The 25,437-nt window shown below is 39.2% G+C and overlaps 1 protein-coding gene across 1 annotated transcript in view; it reads right to left on the minus strand.

Moving 5' to 3' along the window:
- Positions 1 to 25,437, minus strand: part of RNF150 (ring finger protein 150) — a 246,556-nt gene that overhangs the window by 93,554 nt on the left and 127,565 nt on the right. The window lies entirely within an intron of this gene.

Below are 25,437 nucleotides of genomic sequence, written 5' to 3' on the forward strand. Positions count from 1 at the left end.
CCTGTTCTTCATGACACTATGTGAAGCACAGCCTCTTGGTGAGGAGTTTTGGGGCCTCTACAAGGGGGTCTTTAGTAAGGATATGAAACCAGCTCCAAATGAACCAAGTCGACATGTCATTGTGGCTGATACATGGACTAGAACACTGATTTCACCAGGATAGGTTCTTAGGGATCACCCCAATTCATACCTGCAAAGCTCTTCATGGGCCCCACTTCCACATGGAAATAGCCCATTACCTGGAGTCACTACAAATTAAAGGGAGCAAATTTGCAATTAGGATGTCGTAGATTCAGGACAAAATTAAACACCACTATAGCTGCTTAAAGCTGGCTTTATCCACATGCTGAGGCCAGTCAGCTGGATGGAACTCCCAGATTATATTTGCTCAGAGTGTTACAAGTCTCTTAGAAGCTACTTAAGGCTTTCACTTGACCTTGATCTCTATGCAGGTTTTCAATCCTAAATTCCTTGATGGTATTTCACTTAAGCTGAATAAACACTTTAAAAACTAACTGCATACAAAGGTGTCTGTATGTGCACCCTCAATGACGTATTTTTAAAAATTCCTGAAACCTTTGCATTGACCCAATTGTAAAATCATAAAGCCACATGGTGTTTAGATGTGGCTGTTGTTTCTGGGAATTACTGACACTGATGGCTTGAATTTCAACTTTGCAGAATTTACTGACAAGTCCAACACTCCTTTTCTTTTCATGTTTACTTTGGCTGAGGGCTGCATGTGGTCTGAGGTCTTGTGAGGGATTAAGGTTGCTGGCAGGTTTTGTCTCAACAGAAATATGATCTTCTTTGTACTGGACTAATCTGGTCTGGTGAGGCTCATCCCAGCGCTGGAGCCATTTTATAGATATTTAAGTAGTGGCAGAGTCATAACTTTTCACTTAATTGATTTCCTTATTTACATTTTTTAATCATGTCTATTCAAGGCTCAAAAATGAGATTTTATTTTGAGTAGGGAATCTTGGGGTTATTTATAAGAATTTGTATGCTCAGACTTGCATAAGTTTTACATTTTTTAGTAGTCAAATTTCATTAATACATGGCTGTACGGCTTCCAGTTTTGATACTCTGCTTAGGAAGTTCTCCACCAAAGATGATAGAAACACTCATCTAAAATTGCTTTTCGAAAACTTATAGTTTTACTTTTTACATTTAAATCTTGAACAATCTAAATGTGATTTAATAACAATACAACATTTATTGAGCTCTTATAATGTCATGGACAGAGAGGAAACAGATAGGATGCAATTTATTTTTCCCCTAAATTCTAAATATATTTGGGTCTACTTTTGGATTTTATTTTATTGTGAGGTTGATCTATTGTTTGCTGAATCTGTATCAAGCTATTTTAGTTGTGTAGCTTTTAACACATTTACTGTCTGGTAGCCTAACTTGTCCTTCACTAATTTCCCCTACAATTTTCCTATTAACTACTTATATTAAGAGACCGTAAAGCCTCCAGCGAAGAGTTGGGCTCTGGAACTGGACGGCCTGTTTGAAACTCCAGGTCAACATTTTTTTTTTTTTTTTAAAGATTTTATTTATTTATTTTTTTCCCCCAAAGCCCCAGTAGATAGTTGTGTGTCATAGCTGCACATCCTTCTAGTTGCTGCATGTGGGATGCGGCCCCAGCACGGCCAGAGAAGCAGTGCGTCGGTGCGAGCCTGGGATCCGAACCCGGGTCGCCAGCAGTGGAGCGCACTCACTTAACCACTAAGCCATGGGGCCGGCCCCAGGTCAACATTTTAAAAACAGGCCACCAAATTTTGGATATCCACCAAGTTTTAAATTATTCATCAATCGTTTTCAGGGACCTGAGACAACATTTTCTCTTCCTGTAGGGTAAAGGATAATTAACTATTTTAAAGCATTTCTTTTAAACTTAAGTGCTTAGTTACACTACTTGTGTTGCCTGTACCACTACTGTGCCTTCATGATACACAACATCCACTTGGAAAGACAAACAGTGAACATGGTAGTGGGGCGGGTCTATTCACCCACACTTCAACCTTATTCTTCTTCAATACTCATAATGAACTTCTAGGGCTGATGATGGTAAAAAATGGATGGGATTCTGAGATATTTCTCCATGCACTTTAGGCTATATATTGTGCATGATGAAGAGATACTGAGGGTATGCATTTATTCCAGTAGAAACAGTCATTGAGAATTTAGGTACTTAGGGTGTCCAAAATGGTACAAAGTAAAGTGGATTTGGATGAATTATCTGGCCAGTCTGATCAATGCACAAAATCCAGGGCAAAAAGCTACTATAGGATCTAATCTGTTTAAATGAGACATGTGCCCCAATGTGAGTTATCAGACGATTCCCTGATCTTTGCTTCATTTTGGAATGTGCAGCTAGTGTCAGGAAGAAGCTGGCAGATTCTCCCCAGGTATACTGCAGTGTAATTGCTTCTAAGGGTGTGTGTGAGGCAGGGAGGGGGAGAAGTAGGGGTGAGGAGGGGGAGAGACAGCAATGAAAGCCCAGCTGAGGGATCTCCTCAGAGTTAAATGCTGCCCTAAGTATCTAACCTACAATACACCAGAGGCTCTGAGACTCAGGGAAGAGAGGTTAACAAATAGCATGTTTTGTATGGGTAAAATCTACAAAGAGGCCCTGATATTTGGGCAATTCTATGTTTACTGCAACATCTAGTCACTCTAATACTGAGTGCCTCTTTTTGCAAAATTATGCCAGCCTACCATCTATTTTCCTCCCAAAGCTACTTTATACTTCTGAGTGATTGCTGTTGTGTGATCATTGTGTATTCTGGAGAAGCTCTTTAGGCCTGTGAGAGAATATGTGACCAGCACATCTATGATCTGGCCGCCAGACAAATGGCAGGAGTACCCTGTTTTTTCACTGCTTCCTTTTCCCAGGAGATGCTCAACTGCCATTATTTAATTTGGCATATGCGGAGAGGTAAGGGATCAAAACAAAAGTTCAGAAAGCCAAAGAATATTTAATAACCAGGAAATCCTTTACTTACAAATTCAAAACCAGTTTGTGTAAACATTGCATTAACAGAATGCCTAGTACACCAGCAGAGTGCTAGAGATTTACAGAGCCGGCAGCCCCATTCCTCCCTATGCATTTTGAAGGGTGATAATGTCCCTCCTAGGTTCATGTGAGCAAAAATCCTCTTTCAATTCTCTGCATCCCCTCGCTCCCCTAATCTTTACTTTAGTCTCAATGATAGCCCTTTAGAATTTAGGCAATAATAAGAAAAGGCTGCAGTTCCCATTTGTAGATATTTTCTATTTATACACTGAATATCTACCTTTTCTTTTTTTTACAGTCAGCTCCTGATTATCATCTATTCTGAAGTGAGATAATGTATGTGAAATGATTTTTCAAATTGCAAAGTACCATATAAATGTAAAGTATTACCACTTTCTGTATTGATTTAAAATATTTTTAATAAATACAGATGCAAAAATCCTAAATCACTCACAAATAATACTCCAACAATATAGTAAAAAAATCTTCACGGGCAAGTGGGATTTATGCTAGGAAGGTGAGGGTGATTTAACATTAGAAAATGTATCAATGCTTTTTAGTACATTAACAAATTAAAGGAATAAAGCATATGATTATCTTGTGGAGCTAGCCGTCCCCCAACATCTCCTCTCTTTTACTTCTACAGCGTTAGTGTTTAGCTGGGCACAAGCTGTCCAGCGAAAAGTGCTACTCATCAGCCTCCCTTGCAGCTAGAAGTGGCTACATGATTAATATTTGGCCATGCGGATGTGAGTGGAGATGATGTTTGCTACTCCAGGGTCTTATCCATAAAAGGACTGAGGATGCACACCCCAGATCCTGTCTTCTCTTTTCCCTGACTTCAGATAGAGAGATGTGGAGCAGGCAGCTTCTTAGAGAAGGAAGTCATGTGTTTAGGATGGCCCCCATTCCTGATTCTTATTAAGAGAAATATAAGGAAATTCCCTTAATGTGATAAAGAGTGTCTCTCAGAAGTAGTACATTAAATGGAGGGAAAAAACATTAGAAATTTTCCAGTTCAAATCACGAACAAGACAAGGATGAGCCAATATTTAAAGCAGATGTGGTATCCTGCGCAAAGAGACATAGAAATTAAACAGACTGGTAAATCTTGGACAGGAAGAGTGCAAACTGTCATTATTGGGGGGATTATACAACCACCCAAAAAGGCCAAGACAACTTAGCTATTAAAATTAGAAGAATGTTCAGTAAAATACAAGATTCAAGATCAATATACAAAAGTGAACAGCTTTCTATACACCAGTAATACCTAACCAGAATATGTAATGGAAAAAATTATCTACCCATATAGCAGAAGAAGTCATAAAATATCTAAGGGTAAACCTAATAAACACTAGCCCTATATGAAGAAAACTATTCAATAAAGTTTCTGTGAAAGACATCAAAAATTTCTGAACAAGAAGATTTCATTTTAACCCAAGGGTTATTTAGTATTATGTATTTAGTTTCCCAGCATATGTGATTTTTAAAGTTATCCCTTTGTAATTATTATTATTTTGTTGTTGTTGCATTATGGTCAAGGAACATAGCCTCTTGATATTGATACTTAATCATGTAATACATTTTTGAGGGGTAAATGTTCCATTTGTGCTCAGAAACATTGTATTCAAAAACATTCACTGTTGGGTAGACATCTCGCTTTGATCAAGCTTATTAATTGTATTCAGATCTTCCATCTTTCTGCTTATTTTTGTCTGCTTGATCACCTGAAAGGCGTGTGTCAAAATGTCTCATACAACTCTCGCTCTGGCAGTTGCTGCTTCACCTTTTCAGTTTGTACAGTTAACTGCATATGTATTTATGACGGTTCTGTGCGCTTACACTATTGTTGCTGTGGCGAGATCTAATGTCATCACGATTCTTGTTCTTTGGAAGTGATCTTCTCTTCCTGTTTGTAACCTTTTAGAGCTACATTTGAGAACAGTCTTTGAAGTTCTTAAATGTCACTATGTCTATTTATGAGTATTTATCAGTTAGCTTGGTAGCACATGAACACTTTCAATCTGAGGAATTTCATTTTTTCTTTAATTCTAAAAAATTGGTCTCCATACTCATTCAAATAGTTTCTCCTATATTTTTTCTCTCCTGTGATTCCTATTATCCTGTTGGTGGCACTTACTCTTCTATTTGTCATATTTTTTATATTTTTCCCCTCTCGTTTAAGAAACTTTTTATTTTGAAATAATTATAGACTAATAAGTGGCACAAGTAGTACACAGAGGTCCCACGCACCCCAACTTCCTCTAGTAGTGGCATTCTTACATATTAAAGTGCATTATCAAAACAGGAAATTGATTGGCACAATATAATTCACTAGATTATAGGACTTACACTTCACCAGTTTTAGCATGTACAGATTTTTAAAATGTCTTTGTGTAAAATTCTGACATTTTATCACACATATAGAGTCATATAACCACTACCACAATTAAAATATTGAAATACTTCATCACCACAAAGGAATCCCTTCTCTTCTCTCTTTCCCTAACCCCTGATGTCCACTTATCTATTCTCCATCTCTATAATTTTGTCATTTCTAGAATGTTACGTAAATGGAATCATACAGTATGTAACCCTTTGAAATTGGATTTTTTTCACTTAGCATAATGCCTTTAACATCCATCCAAGCTGTGGCGTGTCTCAGTAATTCATTCATTTTTATCGCTGAGTAGTATTCTATGGTATGGAATGTGGTACACCACAGTTTAACTATTCACTCATCGATGGACATATGGGTTATTTCCAGTTTTGGGCTATTAAGAATAAAGCTGCTATGAATATTACTGTACAAGTTTTTGTGTGAATATAAATTTTTATTTCTCTGTGATCAATGCCAAGGAGTGCAATTGTTAGGATGCATGGTAGCTGCATGGTTGTTTTTTTTTTTTTTTTCTTTAAATTTTATTTGTTTATTTTTCCCCCAAAGCCCCAGTAGATAGTTGTATGTCATGGCTGCACATCCTTCTAGTTTCTGTACGTGGGACACGGCCTCAGCATGGCCAGACAAGCGGTGCGTTGGTGCGCGCCCGGGATCCGAACCCGGGCCGCCAGTAGCGGAGGGCGCGCACTTAACCGCTAAGCCACCGGGCCGGCCCTGCATGGTTGGTTTTTAAAAGAAATTGCCAAATTGAGCGGCTGTATCATTTTACATTCCCATTGGCAATATATGAGTGATCCAGTTTCTCAACATCCTTGCCAGCATTTAGAATTACCACTGTTTTTTTTTTAGCCATTCTAATAGGTATACAGTAGTATTTCATTGTGTCTTTTATAATTTCTCTTTATCCATTCTAGCTGACTTGTGGAAGTTTCTCAAGCTGATCTTCCAGCTCATAAATTTATCTTTAGCTGTATACATTCTGCATTTTACCCCATTTATTGTGTTCTTTATTTAAACTATTGTATTTTTCATACTAAATGTCGCCCCCCCCCTTTTTTTTAACAACTTCTAGCTCCTGCTGCATAGACTCTTCCCTTACCTAATATTTGTGGTCCATCTTTCCAGTTATTCTTTCTCAGCTGGTATCTATTCATACTGTACTTTCTTTAATAACGTGGTACTCCTCAGTTGTCTCATCACCTCCATCTGTGAGCTCCTGTTTCCCTGGAGGAATCACCTACTTTGCCCGATAATTTTTTTGGGGAAAAACCAAGGCGGCGGCCCCGGTTTTGTTCCTCCAGAAGATTAAGGAGAGATGTGAAGACGCTCAGAGGGCCCCAAGCACCATAGAACCACCAGCAACTCCTCCCATTCAGGCAGGTTCTCTGCAACATCATAGACGGCTCGCCCTCCTCCCAGATGGCCCCATCCCATCTACCTAAGGCACTGACGTTCCGGCCTCCTAAGTCAGGAATTATCTTCCGGATCCTTATAGCTACACTGCTTTGTGCATCATCCAATCCAACCCAACTTCCTACCCACGTCCTGCTTCTCCAACTCTTCCTCTACGACTCTCGGAAATTTAAGTCTCTGGTCCACAAATTCCCTAGGAGCTGTCACCTCTTCTTGGAAGGATCCCTTCACCCCCTTGATCCTTCACCTCCTTGCTGTGATTGATCTGGCTGCCCTACGAGGACACTACTTTCTCTGCACTATGGTTAAGGGAAAAGTTTTTTTCTCTTTAAATTTTTATTAAACCACACTCCACATATCCTAGGGCTAGAAGATGGTTTTGTGTCCATGCTCCATCTTGCTACTTCCAGACCATTACTCCTAGCTCCATTCCATCCTCCTGCAAAACCACTTATCTTTTTTTTGGTGAAGAAGATATGCCCTGAGCTAACATCTGTGCCAGTCTTCCTCTATTTTGTACGTGGGTTGCTGTCACAGCATGGCTGATCAGTGGTGTAGGTCCGCGCCTGGGATCCGAACACGCAAACCCCAGGACGCTGAAGCAGAGTGCCCCCAACTTCACCACTATGCCATGGGGTCGGCCCCCCAAAACCACTTATCTTTTGAGATTCTCTCCACCTGGATTTATAATCTTCTCTCTGCTCTCCTCGCTTCACCTACCAACCTCCTGTTCATCTGCTTTATCTCCCCCTTTAGACCCCAGATCGGCCTGGAGCTTCAGTATTCACAAGGATAACACACCCAATACTCTGGCCTGTTGCTGGTTCACCCTCCTCTTCTCCACTGACCGTCTCCTCCAGTCCTCCTCAGACACACATTCCCATTGCCTTACTCCGGACCTGTCACTACTAGAAACCTCACCACCTCTGAAATCTCCATTTCAAGATGTCACTTTCCCCATGCCACTTCCTCTGCTTCCAGCTCTCTTTGCTCAGGTACCTTCCCACCCATTAACCCACCTCTACTTCCCTCCCATCCATCAGCCCTCTCCTGGCTCCACTTCTCTCCTTGCTCAGCCTAGATCACATGGTCCGTGGGCATCAGCACTCCTCTAACAACACTCTTAGCTCTCTTGCTCTTCTATTTCTCCACAGAACATGCCCTACAAAATCCACTTTTCTTATGCCTCCACTTCTTGTGAACACTGCTGAGAGAAAAAATCTCACAAGTTATCTGTTTTCACTTTAAATTTATGATCCCTTTCCTCAAATGAACACCTAATATTGCCTGTTCTACTCTATTTTGGACTCACTCTCCCTGTGTCCAAATGATGACCTCATATCTTTACATCTCTCCTCAAACCTCTGTACCCTCTTCCCACTCACATTCTCAGTTAATGATCTTACTGCAGGAGCTACTGAGAAAACATACCCATCAGAGGGAAATATCCTGTCCTATTATTAAATGAGGTAATTCACAGTGAAGCACTTAGCACAGGGCCTACCATAAAAAAGCCATAATATAGATGTTCAGTTTCATTAGTATCATTACGGTTTCACCACTGCCAAATACACGAATAGGACTGCCTCTGCCCCACCCTTCTCTTGGTACAATGCAGGACATGTGCCCTCTGCTACAAAGGTCTAATCCTGCCAGTGAAATGTGCTCCCAATGTGTCACAGTCACTTGGGCAGGTGTAGGCAGGGCACAAAGCACTTTTATGCAAGCAATGCTGAAAGCAAATGCCTTCTTTTCCTGCTCGTCTTAAATAGGAGCATCTAGGAGGCTAAGCTGTGGCAGCTTACCACCATAAGGGGAAAAGACTAGGAATAGAGCTGGCACAGAAGGAGGAGAGCCAAAAAATCAGGGCAGAAATAATCTGATGACATGATTTGAGCCTTGATCAAGCCATACTTGAAGTTAGAATTCCTTTGGACTTTGCATTTATTCTGCTAAAGGCAGTTTGGGCTGAGTTTTCTGCCCTTTGCTTCCATATTACATAACTAGCTAGTGACCAAAACAAAATTATTCTAAGAATCCAGGACTTCTGAATCACTGAACCTCATTATACTTGCATGTAATTTCTTAGGTGGTCTATAATTTAATTTTACCTTATTTATTTGAATTCATGTTAGAATTCACCATTAGTGTTTTCATCTGTGTACATTTCCAAAAAGAATGTCCACATCAAGGGAAATTATTGCTGTCTGCCTCACATGTATAATTCCAAGGCCATTCTAGGCCATGAATGTGTGGTCATTCCAAATGGCTCCAAAGTATGTTCTGTTAGCTTTTCTACCCCGGAAAGAGGTTAGTGCTATCCTGAACCATGTACCTTTCCTGAAACCCATGTATTGGTATGAGAAGAATGTTGTCTGGAACACAATCTTACTCTGGACAATAATCATAGTTTCAGGGGACAAAAACAAATTCATAGTAGGACTAATTTAGGAGTGTGAAAATTTTTCATTTGGGAACCAAAATGATAACTTGTAGTGCAAACCCACTGACATGATTTCTCCAGAAGACCGCTAAACTCAAAACATTAAAGGTTCACCTGAATTGTTGGGTAAAACTGATTAATCTGTGCTCCCCCAATGCTTTGCTGAAAACTTGAAATATGTCAAATGCTAGATGTACTGAAGTGCATTTGAATTATGCACCAGATCCCTTAAGTGGAGATTTGTCATTACAGTCAGAGGCAGACACTCAATAACAACTAAGCTTTATGAGGTCAAAAAATCTTTAAAGCAGATGCTAATGATAGCCAATTTTATTTTCCTTAGAATGGCTATAGTAATTTTAACTCGCTGACGTTGATTCCTTAGCTATATTTGAGATGATCAATGACACGTTTTTTTCCTGATTTACAAGTGTGTAGAACTTTCTATGAATTTGTGATAATTGTAGGGAGAGTTACAAATACAAAATAAGGTAATTTATTTATAGTCCCACCTGTGGCATTTTCTTAGAACATATTCAGTAAATTGGACTCAAAAATAACTTCTAGTTTTTGTGAGAATTTTAAGTGGTTAAAAGTGATATCATAGAGTCCACGCTGAAATAAATCATGGAATACTAAATTGATTTTTACAATAACTCAGTTTTTATTAGAGCAAATAATCATGCTTAAAGAACCTTCTGGTTACATATAATATGTTTTAAATTCTAATCTGAAAAGACAAAAGCCAATATACATGTAAGTCTAAGAAGCAGACTAATGGAATCACAGGATAGGAGACCACAAGAGACCAAAATTCCCCAGCATTCCTTTCTTCCTAATAATGTAGTAAATGAAATTAAATAGCAGAATAATTTACCATAACTTCTAGCTGAGTGACCCTGGAAGATTTACTAAAGCTTTAACCTTCAGGTTTATTATCTCCAAAACTCTAACAGTAAATGTACCTAGTCAATTAAATGAGTTAATGCATATAAAGAACTCAGGACATAGTAAGTGATCAATAAATATCAATAGTTATTATTATCATTGACATTATCAAATAATTATTTAAAATAACCCAGACAGTATAGAACTTGCATTTAGACCAAAAAGGTAGGGTGGGGGTGGGAAGGAGCATACTAACCTTGGTTTCCACTGAGGGCTAGGAACAAAGATGAGCTTCCAGATAATCTAGAGCACCCTGAATACTACAGAGACCCCCTCCAAACAGCTGAGGACCATGAGGCCCATGCTGAGCAAGTTGTCATTGCTGCAACATGAAAGGGTTAACTTTCTACCTCACATTGGTCAATGAAAGGAAACTCTGAGGCAGATAAATAGAAAATTAATCTTCAAAGAAATAAACGATCAGAACTGGGTTAACAATTAACGACCCAACTCATATTGCTCTCTTAAGGTAGTGAAAAATAAAAACCATATAATTTTTAGTTTGAAACAGTCACATAATCAAAGCAAACATGGATTTGTGTTTTGTTTTGCTTTGAACTACTGGGGGAAAAAAAAATCACATCAATTATTCCCCACTAGACTATTTTTAACAACGCATGAGAAGAACTTAGAATTACAATTAAAAACAATCACAATATTTTGGATCTAACGAACTTCTAGATATTTATGGTGTACTATATGGCACCATTACATAGAATAGGGAAACACACACGAAGCATCTCTTCTCACAATTTTTGCTTATTTGTTTGGTAGAAGTGACCTGGAATTCCCAATTCACTGCATAATTATTAAATCTCTCATTACTTTACTTGGTTCATCTCTATGTCTTTTTAGCATTCACTCAAGTTGTCTTTGGTAGTCTTTGAAAACTAGAAGTGAGAATTCCTTTTATTTTTTTATTTATATTCTTTTTTTTTTCATCAGGATAAAAGAGACCTTGTCCTCTTATTGGGTAAATATTTATTAGATGCATTAAAATCTCTCACCAGGTTCTCAAATGTCAGCTATTCATTATCTTTTCAACAAATATTTATTAAGCAATTATTATGTACCTGGCACTGTGCAAGGCAGTGGAGAATATAAATATGAATAAGACATCATTCCTCTACTCATAGAACTCATCGTCTAGTAGGGAAAGACAGACACATAAATAAATAAAATGTATTAAACTTAATACTCACAGTATTCCAACGCCATCCATTATTTGGAAAGCGCAATTATTGGGGGGAGGGGGTCATGAGAAATGAGTTTAACTTACAACTCTTCTAATTCCTATTTATTTGATCTTGGACAAATTACACAACTTGACAGAAGAGTAGTTTGCTTTTCTATAAAGTACATAATAATACATAAGCAAATAATTGACCCATTTGCTCTATAGGTAATCTGGTCCTAATAACAAAATATGCAGATAAACACACTAAATATTGCAAATGTAAAATGCTGGTATTAAGCCGATATCTAGCACAATGCCTCACAGGCGCTAGATTTAACAAATATTTGTTAAAGACTACATTGTAACATCACCTATTCTCAGATTTATCATCTTATTTTAGCACATTTTAATAACTACTTCGTTCATAACAGTATGTATGAATAAAGATAATAATAACAAAACATGTAACAACCCAGCTTAAGAAAAAAAATACGCCCAGTAGCTTTAAAGCTCCTCACATGGCTATGCACTCTCTCTCCTCCCACCCCCTCTGCTCCTAAATTTTGCATTAATTATTCTCTTCTTTCTCTGTATAGCTTAACATACATGCTTGTACCACTAAAAATATATGTTGTTTAGTTTTGCATGTCTCAATCTTTATATAAATGGAAAATGTTGTATAGATTCTTATATGGCTTGCTTTTTTGTGTGCCCTGAGCTAACATCTGTTGCCAATCCTCCTCTTTTTGCTGAGGAAGATTGCCCCTGGGCTAACACCTGTGCCCATCTCCCTCTACTTTATGTGGGATGCCGCCACATCATGGCTTGACAAGTGGTGCATAGATCCGCGCCCAGGATCCGAACCTGCAAACCCCGAGCCACCGAAGTGGAGCATGTGAACTTAACCACTAGGCCGGCCCCATGGCTTGCTTTTTTTTGGGGTAAAGCTTTATGAGTTGGTACTTATTCATGTTAAGGTGTATTGCTATAATTTATTCATTTTCATTCATTATAGTCTCAGTCCTAATTTTAAGGGGAATGGTTTTAATGACTTAAATTAGAGTATGAAGTTTACTGTAGAATTTTGCAGAAAGCTTTTATCAAGTTAAGAAAACTCACTTCTGTTCCTAGCTTGCTAGAAGTTTTAAATAAATTATATTGATTTTTTCTAATGTTTTCTGTATCCTCTGAGATTAAAATATAGTTTTTCTCTGTGGTAAATAACATCAGAAGACATTCTAATGCTGAACTAACATCACATTCCCAGAATAAATTAACTTTGTCACGATGAGTTCTTTATCTATTGCCAAACAGTTTGCTCGCCTTTTGTTTAGGATTTTTACATCCTTAGATTGGCATATGAATTTCCTTCCTTATCTGACCTGTGTAGTTGTTGGTATTGGTTTCACCAGAATTCCCTTTATGAAAAGTCCAGAATGGAAAATCCCTTTTTTAAAAGCAATTAAAGTTTACTATTTTGGTTTCCAGATATCTGGGAATCCCCACATAGTTTCCCTATGGTAAAATGATTTCAACAAATAATATTAAGGTCAGTTAAAACACCAACTATTAATATATTGAGAAAACACAGCAAAAGTGGGACAGAAATTGGTGATATACCTTGGTGGATCGTAAACAGGCTTCTCAAGGATCAGAGCTCAAGCTCCAAGGAAGTGGAAAACACTGCATATCCTTTGGCGGAGTCATAAATTCTAGTAACTAGTTGTGATGAACATTGTTATGAAATGTTTTTAGACTAACATATAAGTGAATAATGTCTATGAGGCTCCTTGATCTTTATGCTCTCCATCAGTAGTTCTCACAGCACGGGGAGCTGGGTGTATTTTATCAGGATCTCAGGTCTAGGAGGAGGAGAAGAGTTTGGCAATTGAGTACGTATTTTGTAAAAATTCCCCAGATCTGAAATATACCTCTCTGTCCTTTGTTCGAGACATTCTACACTGTAAGTCAAAGAGTCCACAGCAGATGCTGTCCATTACCCTTCCACATCTCCTAGCCCACACCATTTTAGGGCACACTGCCCTGACTTTCAACTGTTAGCATCTGGACTTCTTTGCTTAAATGACCTTCCTTGACCACTAGATACCACTGTGTGTGAGAGGGGAGGAATTACCACCACCTGAGGGCAGTCCTGAACTAATGACTGAGGAAGTTGGTGGGTAAAGACCTCAGCTCCCTCCCTGTGCTGGTGTAACTCTGTGGCGCTTGCCACACCATTTCCCAGAGCTCCCCAGCGGGATTAAGCTTCATCACCCACAGCAGTACCTTGCTTAATAATACACCCTTTATTGGCTCCTTTCCTTCCCCATCACATTACTCCATTCCCAAACTGGTATTTCCTGTAATCACCTCTCAAATAAATGGCTTGAACTTGAATCCTTGTCTCATGCCTGCTTCTGGGGCAACCCAAACTAAGACTGTGCCAAAAACTATTTCTCTTCTTTTCTTTCTTCATAATTCTCTGATTATAAATACTAGCTATAATGGCTCCTGCCTTAGCGACATACACTGCTTCCTAAATATCACTCTTTAATAGATTTACAAATAGAAAGAAAACATCAAAGGCAAAAACATGAACTTCTCCCCACCAATTTTTTAACTATTAAAAAAAAACCATTCAGCAGAAGTAGGTCTAGAGTCTTTTATTTCATGCTTTCTCATGACCAGTTGTCCTGAAGACAGCTGCAGTCACATATAGCTACTGAAAACCACCAACGAAACCACCTATCTGAAGAGAGAGTCAAGTATCTTTCTCTCCCATCTCTGCCCTTACGGGAGGAGAATATTCTTTGGATACTGAGCAAACAGCATCCACTGAAATTACTGAACGTGTCAGTCATTCTGTAAGGCTTGCTATCTAATATGGTAGCCAGGAGCCACATGTTGCTATCGAGTACTTGAAACAGAGCTAGTATGACTAAGTGGTCGAATTTTTAATTTTAGTTAATTTAAATTGAAATTTTAAAACCATTACTAGGTTCAATTAATGGAAAACTTTTAAGTATGTTTGAAACAACTTGGGTATGAGAATCTACCTTTCAAAGCTAAGTTTTATAAAAGCTAAATATAGATCAAGTATGTCTGATGAAAACTTAGCATCAGAACTGAGATGTGCTGAAGTGCAAAATACGCATTGGAATTTGAAGAACTAGTATTAAAAAATGTCACTAGTAATTATTAACATTTGATATTAATAAGATATTCTTACATTGATTAGATGTTGAAATGATAATATTTTGGATATATTGGGTTACATAAAAATATTAAATTTAATTTCTCTTGTTTCTCTTTCCTCTTTTTAAAAAATGTGGCTACTAAAAAATTTAAAATTACATATATGGTTCATATCATAATCCTATTAGAGAGCACTGTACAGTCATTCTATCCACAACTTTTATTTGCTAGCCTCGTGGGTAAAGTCATTGCTGTATAAGAAGATTAAGACAAGGAAATAATACTCCCTGTTCTTAAGAGTTGACATTTTAAAAGAAATGTCACAGGTTTGGTATTAATATTGAAGCCAAACTTAAGAGCAAAATAAAAAGAAAAGGCATATATAACTTTCTCATGGAAAGTAGCTGTTCTCTTACATGAACAGATTACTGATCCTAAAGTAAATTACAGAACATGATTTAAGAAACAATGTTACCCTCTTTAAAAGTCTACAAAGCTTGCTCTGCCCAAACAATGAAGTAAATACTCTGCCAATGTCAGCTTTCTAGACTTGAATGGAATAATAGAATCAGGCAATTAGGTCCTAGAAGGAGGTTTCCTCATCTACCCTGTTGTCATCTTCTCCTTTATTTTACAGATAGGGAAAATATGGTCTAGCCAGCTTAGGTGACTCGGTTAAGGTTAGAAATGATTTTATTCTTTCTCAAAGAAAAAAACCCCATTAATTCTCAAATATAATTTATGCTATTAGTAAAAAACTTTCTGTATTGCAAAGCTCAGACATTTAAACCAGTGGTTCTCAGATGTACCAACTCTTCTTGATACTTCCTCTCATATGTCCTTCCACATTTCTGATATGTTTATACTAATATTTCCTGGATCACCAATTTTGGACATTTTCTATTGACATCCTGCCATGGTAGATGAGGACTTAGCTCACACTCACCTTACCATCCCTCCATCCCCACCTAATCCCTCCCTGGATGAATCAATAGTATTCAGTGCAAATACTGTTCATTGTAGAGCCGAGTAGTGTGTTACAATTATGCGTCTTTTCTTCATTTTTCCTGAGGTTAATAATTGCATCATTCTTCCATTTGTCTGGTTTTCCATATTTCTATTGTTATTTTTCCCCCCCAAATGCTACTATCTCTGCCATATGCTCACCAACAACATTTTCTATATTCCCCAGACACGTCAGTTCTGCTTGTCTTTAGACTGAGACACTTCCCGCCTGGAACCCACTGTTCTGCTCCAGTATGGACCGAATGCCTTGAAGCTCAATACGCAGCTATCATCTGGGGGCTTAGCTTACATGGTAATCTAACGATGGGAAAGTTTTACTTCACTTTGCACTTTTACTTTAAAGTCAACTTTAAAAACATCTTTTATTTTTATTTTGTAGACATATTAAATAACAGCAAAACAGTACTGCCAATGCCACAAATGCCACCTCAAGCCATAGAGGTTTAGCCTTATTGTTGCCCAAACCTGGTTGATTGCAAAGTGGCCCTAAGTTCTGGAGTACACAGGTGCTGGTGTCAGTGATGCTTCCAGGGTCACTTTGTGTTTAACTCCTAACCGTCTAGCTCATCATTGTTGGAAAACAGGATCGAGAGGCTTCTATGCCAAGGTCACATGGATCCAGTTGGAATTTAAAGACACGGCTTTATTACTACGGTGGTGGTAATGGCATCTGGTTCTGCTTATCTCATCTGTTCATCCAAAGAAAGTACCAATTTTAAACTGACCACTGAAGAGTTTCCCCATGTGGACAAAGCTAGGAAACACAGTTGCAGAACTACAGCGCTCTACCTCTGGGAGCCACCTAGAGACCAACCTGCCAAGTCCAATCCCCATATTTTGCAAAAGAGAAAACTGAGGCCTAAAGACTTACCCAAGACAAAAAGGAGGTTGGTGGCAGCTTATAAGTGGGTTTTAAAAACATTTAGAAAGATGCAAGTAACTTATTGCTGACAGTTAAATTATGATCTTACAGATGGATGTTGTCATTTTGTATAGGCTAAGCTTCCTAGAAGAAGCAAAATTATTTAAATATTCATATCAATAATTGTAGTTCTTGGGCATTTATCTTGTAATATTATAACAACTAAATGTGTAAATTGAAGCAACAAGTCACAATCTTTCCACCTTTTTTTTTTTTTTTTTTTTTTTACCACATGAAACACACATCTTGAGGACTTGTTATTAATTATTTACTATCTGGCTTTGGAGGTGACAGTACTTGAAGCAAATTATAGGTAAATGCTGACAGTTAGGCTGATTCCAGAAAGATGCAGCCAATCACGGCTGAACAGAGAAATTAAGCACATTTTTACTTCTTGTTCAGAGAGAGACTTGCCACAGTCCCTAGACACGGGACTGAAGACACTGACTTATTTGTATAAAGAGACAGTGGCCAGTAACCCCTCCCCTCCCCCCAAAAAGTCAAGAACTAATGGAAAAAATTGTTCTTCTTTTCTTTTGGACCTGTTTTTTAGCATTTATTCAAATTTTCCAAATTATACCTAGGTTATTCTAGACAACCCTGCTAATGCACAGTAATTCTATAATTTCTATTCACTGACTTACACATGCCCACAGACTGCATTCTAAATATCAAGGAGCTAAAGGCCTGTGATACCCATCACAGGCTTTCCATATGCTGCCTTCACAGCCAATGCAGAGTGTTCATTATATAGTGCTAATTGTTTCCCTTTGCTTATTCTAGAAATTACTACTTGTTTTCTCTTTTGTAAACAACTGTGAAGTGAAACAAAGTGATAGTTTTCTTTACCCCATTAACAACTTTCATTTGGAAAATCATTTGCAAACATTAGTTTCTGAAGCCTCAGAACTATTCCAACAGATTGGAACCATAAAACTTCATTTCCTCAATAGAAACATACCACTCTGAATGTCAAGATTTCAACATTAAATAAGATTCTAATGAAGGCGAAAGATAGTTACATATTTGGGTTGCTGAGCAACAAATAAAACATTTTTCCAAATCTAAAGCAAATAAGTATATTCTAACTGAAATTTAAGAACAGTAATTTATATGGGAATAATAATAACTAAAGGACAAATTTAGAGCACAAAGAAAAGCTTGGTTGATTTTTCCCAGCATAATGTTAGAATACTTATACAAAATGTGGAAAGAATAGAACAATGTTAATACTCTTATCTTCAGATAGTCCAATTAATGGGGTCATTCAGGAACTAAAATTCTTAAAATAATGCAAAATGTCTTCTGAAAATATATACAACATAGTAAACCTGGCTTCTTCCCAGGAGGAAGGAATTTTATTGATAATATGAAAAATGCTTCAAGTTCTTGATTTCTTTTCATAAAAGAATGTACAGTAATTATTCCAACTTGAGTTCTCATTATTTAAAACTTAAGTATACTTGAATATAATTTTATACCTTATTCTCAGCCTGCAGAATTTCCATCTGAGTACTTAGGAATTGTCAGACAAACTTGCTAGGGAGAATGAGATAAGGAGTTAACCAGGGACTGGAAAGGGAAAACGAAGGTAAAGCAGGAGGTTGAGCAGTAGAACTTTATCTCCAGGGCAAGCTTAGGAGACTAAACGGGAGGCTGTGGCAGGGTCAGCCAGGCCTTGGCCTTGCTCCTGAGGCTGTGAGCAGGAGAAGAGCTCAAGTCCACACAAGAGCAGCCAGGGGAAGAACCATAGTGTGCGCTCTCCTCTACTCCGTGAGTGAAGCTTTCCTGGGCACGACAAGGCTCTCTGACCCTAGTCCTCCCTGGTGGGAAGGAGACACTCAGAAATATCTATTTCAAAAAGTGAGCTGTGCATGTTAATGAGCAAGCCTCCTCCTCCTCCCTGATTCCAGGGACAACTATGGAAGTTGGCCATCCTATGCGGAGAGGGGGTCTGCCCCTTGTCTGGGAAAAGAGCTGGGATTTGGTGGAGCATCAAGGGCTCTGAGGCTGTCAGGGCTGGTGTAGAAGAGGCCAACGGATATCTAACATCAATGACAGGACAGTGTACACCTGCACAGGAGTGGAGGGATGCCCCTTGAAGCAGAGTAGCAGGTGACCAGGAACAGTGGCATCAATCCTGCTCCCGAGGATCCCTGAGGGACAGAGAGGATGGGGAGATGACGCTCTCTAGAGTGATGCATCCTCCCACCGGTGTCATAATCAGTCTTGGTGGGTGTGTTAGTTTCCTATTGCTGCTGTGACAAATTACCACAAACTTAGTGGCTTAAAACAATATTAATTTATTATTTTACAGTTTTGGAGATCAGAAGTCTGAAATGGTTGTCACTGGGCTAAAATCAAGGTCTCAGCAGGGCTGTATTCTTTCTGGAGGCTCTAGAAGAGAATTTGTTTCCTTGGCTTTTCCAGCTTCTAGAGGTTTGTTGCCACATTACTCCAACCTCTGCTTCCTTCATCACATTTTCTCTCTCTCTGACCCTTGGCAGCCTCTCTTTTATAAGGATCCTTATAATTATATTGGATAATCTAGTAAAATTTCCTCATCTCAGGATCCTTAACATAATCACATCTGCAAAGTCCTTTTTGTCCTGTAAGACAACATATTCACAGGTTCTGGAGACTAGGATGTAGACATCTTTGGGGGGCCATTATTCTGCCCATCAGTGAAGGTGGCAGTAGGACATTTTTCTAGAGTACGTCTCTCAGGGACATGCAACTGGAGCCTGATCTTCCCTGATCATAGTGAAGGCCCCTGATTTTCCCAGCTGTTTATATGGCCTGGAGAAGTAAGATTGTTTATGATTTCCCTAAGGTCTTCATCCTGCTTGAACAGACTGCCTTCAGCCAGGGGCTGATTTCAATAAACGCTAAAGTCACTATTTCTCAGAGCGGAGAAGGGGAGTTACTCCCTGTCTCCCCTCACCCCCCTTTCCCTGCTAGCTTCTACCCTCTACCTCCTCTCCCCCAAACCCCAAATCCCAGCACACGGGCGGGCATTCAGCCATAAGCAAGATCTTGGGGAGAGAATTCTAAGTAAGGTAATGACACGCACTGTAAAACACTGGCCAGAAAGGATACAGGTCTGGTCCATATTGGCATGAAAAAAAGTTGCATGTGAGGGTGTTGTTGGCATAACAGTGACAATTTGCCTCCTAGGGACTAAAAATAGCTGCCACCCGCATCTGAGAATGTAAGAGCTTTCCAAATAATTATGCACTCCATCTCAGCTCCCTCAAGACCTTTGCAAGCCACGCAGAGACATGCATGCTTCCAGTCCCTCCAAGAGAACCTCTCGTGGAAAGGATAAAAACAAAAGCCAGCAGATTAACCATGTTTGGAGTGGAAATCCAAGGTCATGCCTGCTCTAAAACAGCCCCGCCAACTCCTGAAAGATTTTAAAGAGGGTAAAGTACTGAAAACTGTAGCCAGATTAATATCTCCTGACACTAGGAGTTACCAGATTGTCTTAAAGGCAAAGGCCCAAAGGATCTGACAGGAGAGGCTGCTCTGGGGCCCAGCTAATCTGTGTACATATCAGACAAAGGGCACAAGGTGAGAATAAAACTGATCAGGAGGGTTATTTATAATAAATATTGCTACTGGTTGTGAAGCTGTTGCTCTGACGTGCATGAACTTGCACACATATACACACTCACTCCACTGCCTATTTAACCAGCCCTAACAACCCGAAGCCAGAGGCTAATATTGAACAGTGAGTGACCTTATTGTGGCGGCTGGCGGCACAACAGAAACCACATTTAGAAGGCATCAAGACTAAAAGTAAGGTCTGAGAGTGAGGAAATCCAGGCTATGAAAGAAACGAAAAAAGGCTTTCCACATTCCCTGAAGACTGGCGGCCCTGAAGGGCAAAACATTCACTTGCTGAGCTCGCTGGAGCAGAGGGCAGGGGAATTTTTCGCTCAAGGCTGTCACCCATCTGGTTTTCACCTGGATCATCTGGATGGAAATTTATGTGCAATCAATCTACAGCTCTTTACTGAGTGCTCAGCACTACCAAATTTGAAGAGATAGCATGAGAGAATGGAAAGGAAACTCGATTTAGAATAGTTAAAACTGGTTTAGGGGCCAGCCCGGTGGCGCAAGCGGGTAAGTGCGTGAGCTCCGCTGTGGCGGCCCGGGGTTCGCCAGTTCAGATCCCAGCACGCACCGGCGCACCTCTTGGCAAGCTACGCTGTGGCGGCGTTCCATATAAAGTGGAGGAAGATGGGCATGGATGGTAGCCCACAGCCAGTCTTCCTCAGCAAACAGAGGAGGATTGGCAGATGTTAGCTCAGGGCCAATCTTCCTCACACACACACACAAAAAACACTTGTTTAAAGTCCTGCCTTTACCATTTCATAGCTGTGTGACTTCGGCATTTAATTCCACTGTGTCTCAGTTTCCTCACCTCTGTGATGAAATAATAATAATTATTACTACATAATATATATTAATTATATATTATAATTACACATTAATAATAATTTACATAAACTTGAGAATTTATCATTGTTATTATTATTGCTCTGGCTACTTCAAAAGGTTGATGAAAGAATAAAATATGAATGGAAAAGTTCTTTCCTATCCTATTAATGTTATAAAAATTATATACCACTATTGAAGAAGCAAGGTAAATTTGGTTTCCAGTTAGGGAATCTAGTTAGGGAAATGATACACACACAAGAGTTATTTAAAGAGAAAAACTGTATTTAGCAAAGTGTTACAGAGTCCTGTAGTCAATTAGATTTCCTGATTCCATGTACTAAAGGTTCCTTGTGTGCTACAGATCAAGAATAAAAGTGAGAAAAGCAGTGGTCAGGAAAAGCTTCATGGAAGAGAAGAGTTTGAGCTGGGAATAATTGAGGCAGAAAGGAGCCAGAAGAACATTTCGGAATGTGAGAGATTCACGAATCAGTACATAGAGAAAGCACGAAGTAAAATCTGCATATAGTTTCCCTGCTTACAAGAAATGCTGTCACCCTTCAGACTCACTTAAAACCCTCTCCTACACACCATGATGGGGAACAATACGGTAATCTCCACCAAAACAAAAAATGCACATACCTTTCGACACAGCACTTGCACTTTTAGGAACTTATCCTACAGATGTATGTATGTATATATATATGTGAATAATATTTATAAAGATATTCGTTGCAGCCCAGTTTATATACTTGATAGAAATATAATTTAAAATCTAGAAATATAATCTAAGAGGCCATCAATAGACAATTGGTTAGAAGATTGTGGTATATCCACAATGAAAGGAACTGGCCACCCACTTCCGAAAAAATTGTCCATGAAAACCCTGTGAACAGCAGTGGAGCATTGTCTGATACAGTGCCTGAATGTGAGAGGGTGGTGCAAGAAGACTGGGCAGGGTTCCGCTCTGCTGTTCACAGAGTTGCTAGGAGTCAGAATAGGCTAGACAGCACTAATAACAAAAGTATATAGTATGTTCCATATGCACTGATTTTGAATAATTGTCAAGATTTATTAAGTAAAAAAAGTAAAGTCTAGAACTGTGCATACAACATGCTACCATTTGTGTAAAAATAAAAAAAAAAGACTATGTATAGATTGCTGTCAATGCACAGACTACCTGTATAAAAGTAAAGAAGTCACTAGTAAGAGATTAGGATAGAGGAGCGGGGGAGATGCACTTTTCACTATATACCCTTTGGAATTCTGTTATCATATTCATTATTACCTATTCAAAAATTACTTTGAAAGTATCATCTGGTGACCCAGTGCTTTCAAAGACTCAAAATAAATTCGCACGCTTTGACTTTAATTTAGGAAGCCTCAATAAATAATGTTCCCTGAAGAGCCTCTAATTGAAATTGCTTCTAGGTAGATAAGAATGCATAACAAAGTTGTCCAACATAGAGTCCAGTCCAGTTCCCTGTGGACTTTATTTAATAGTTGGGTACTGTTATGGACTGAATTGTATCCCCTCAAATTCATATGTTGAAGCCCTCACGCCCAATATGACTGCATTTGTAGAAAGAGCCTTTAAGGAGATAATTAAAGTTAAACGAGGTCATAAGGCAGCTAATTTTCAATAAGGGACCCAAGAACATACAATGGAGAAAGGAAAGTCTCTTCAATAAATGGTGTTGGGAAAACTGGATAGCCATATGCAAAAGAATGAAAGTAGACCATTATCTTACAGCATACACAAAAATTAACTCACAGTGGATTAAAGACTTGAATGTAAGACCTGAAATCATAAAACTTCTATAAGAAAACATATGCAGTATGCTCTATGACACTGGTCTTAGCAGCATCTTTTTGAACACCATGTCCCACCAGGCAAGGGAAACAAAAGGAAAAATAAACCAATGGGACTACAACAAACTAAAAAGCTTCCGCACAGCAAAGGAAACCATCAACAAAAGAAAAAGACAACCTAGCAATTGGGAGAAGATATTTGTGAACTGTCTATCTGATACGGGGTTAATATCCAAAATATATAAAGAACTTGTACATCTCAACAACAAAAAAACAAACAACCCAATTAAAAAAAATGGGCAAAAGATCTGAACAGACATTTTTCCAAAGAAGATATACAGATGGCCAACAGGCACATGAAAAGATGTTCAACATCACTAATTATCAGGGAAATGCAAATCAAAACTACAATGAGATATCACCTCACACCCATCAGAATGGCTATAACTAACAAGACAAGAAATAACAAGTGTTGGAGAGGATGTGGAGAAAGGGAACTCTCATACACTGCTGGTGGGAGTGCAAACTGGTACAGCCACTATGGAAAACAGTATGGAGATTCCTCAAAAAATTTAGAATAGAACTACCATATGATCCAGCTATTCCACTGCTGGGTATTTATCCAAAGAACACGAATGCGTAAAAATATATGCACTCCTATGTTCATTGCAGCATTATTCACAATAGCCAAGAATTGGAAACAACCTAAGGGCCCATCAAGGGATGAATGGATAAAGATGTGGTGTATATATATACGGTGGAATACTACCCAGTGATAAAAAAGCTGAAATCTTGCCATTTGTGACAACCTGGATGGACCTTGACGGTATTATGCTAAGTAAAATGTCAGATGGAAAAAGTCCAACACCGTATGATTTCACTCCCAAGTAGAAGATACAACAACAACAACAACAACACACATACATAGATACAGAAATAAGATTGCTGGTTACCAGAGGGGAAAGGGGCAGGGAGGAGGGCGAAAGGGATGATTAGGCACATGTGTATAGTGATGGATGGTAATTAGTCTTTGGGTGGTGAACATGATGTAGTCTACACAGAAATCAAAATGTAATGATGTACACCTTAAATTTATATAATGTTATAAACCAATGCTACCTCAATAAAAAAAAAAAAGGAAGTCATAAGAGTGGGGCCGTAATCTAACAGGATTAGTTTCCTTATAAGAAGAGGTGGAGACACCAGAGCTTTCTCTCTCTTTCCACATGTGAGGACATAGCGAGAAGGCAGCAATCTATAAGCCAGGGAAAAAGCTCTCACCAGAAACCAACCCTACTGGCACCTTGAACTTGGATTCCTGGCTTCCAGAACAGTGATAAAATAAAATTCTGTTGTTTAAGCCACTCCGCCTGTGGTATTTTGTTATGACAGCCCCAGCTGACTCGGATAGGCACCATCGCGGACTCCTGTGGAGGAGGGCAGTGCTCGGGCCTTGAAGTCTGTGCTTGCAGTCCTCCAGCCAGCGCTAAACTGAGCTCAAGTGGTAACCGCAATGCGTGGCCCACAGAGGAGCATTGCTGAAACACGATAACACACCACTAGGTAAAATTGAAAGGAAGGGCCGGCCCCGTGGCTTAGCGGTTAAGTGCGCGCGCTCCACTACTGGTGGCCCGGGTTCGGATCCCGGGCGCGCACCGATGCACCGCTTCTCTGGCCATGCTGAGGCCGCGTCCCATATACAGCAACTAGAAGGATGTGCAGCTATGACATACAACTATCTACTGGGGCTTTGGGGGGAAAAAAATAAATAAATAAAAATCTTTAAAAACAAAAAAAACTGAAAGGATGTGTGCGAGTAGCCCAGGGTCCTGGTTCCTGGGCTGCCCCCATGACTGTGATTTTGAACTATCAGCCTCTGCAGGATTTGTCTCAAGAATCTCTAAGTTCCTTCCAGCCCGTGGGTTCCAGGATCTATGACACATAGACAGCAAAATGTGCCACTGCCAAGAATCAAATTCACTTCCAAAAATAGTGCAGTTTCATATTTGTGAAAGATAAATAGCAGCCTGTAACCTAGGAGTTCCCAATCAGGGAGAGCAGATCTACTTTAGATCTCAAAGCCTCACAAAGTCGAAGCTGGCTGCTGCTCCCGCGGCTGCAGACACAGAATCTTCTGCACTCTCTCTGAGTTTTGCTGGCATTCTCAAGGTAGGGAAGGCAGAACACGTTCTACTCTGACAATTCACTACTCTGAAAATCCACCTTTCAGAAACCCTGACACTCCAAAAAAGGGCAGTGAAGAGGTATTTCACCTCACAAACAGACAGAACTATGACAATTCCTGTTGTTCTCAAAGTAAGAGAGGGGGTGTTAAACCAACAACTAAAACACACATTGCCCAGGTATCATTCATACCAAAGATGGAAGTGACTGCTGATGGGCTGATCCAACACTTGGAAGAGAAAGACGCAGGAACACTCTTGTGGTTGAAACTTAACATCACATCATAGTGAAATAGCAATATTAGGAAGCCTTGCTGAAGCGCTGATGCTTTTTGTTTTTCAGTCTAGGGTTTTAATTCTTATTATCAAGGGTATGCATGACGTAGCAAAACCTAGGAACAGATATCCTTATGGTTCAGGCATGGAATAATCTCTTTAACGACAATGAG

Source organism: Diceros bicornis, chromosome 11 (genome assembly GCF_020826845.1).
Source record: "Diceros bicornis minor isolate mBicDic1 chromosome 11, mDicBic1.mat.cur, whole genome shotgun sequence".
NCBI classification, from domain to species: Eukaryota; Metazoa; Chordata; class Mammalia; order Perissodactyla; family Rhinocerotidae; genus Diceros; species Diceros bicornis.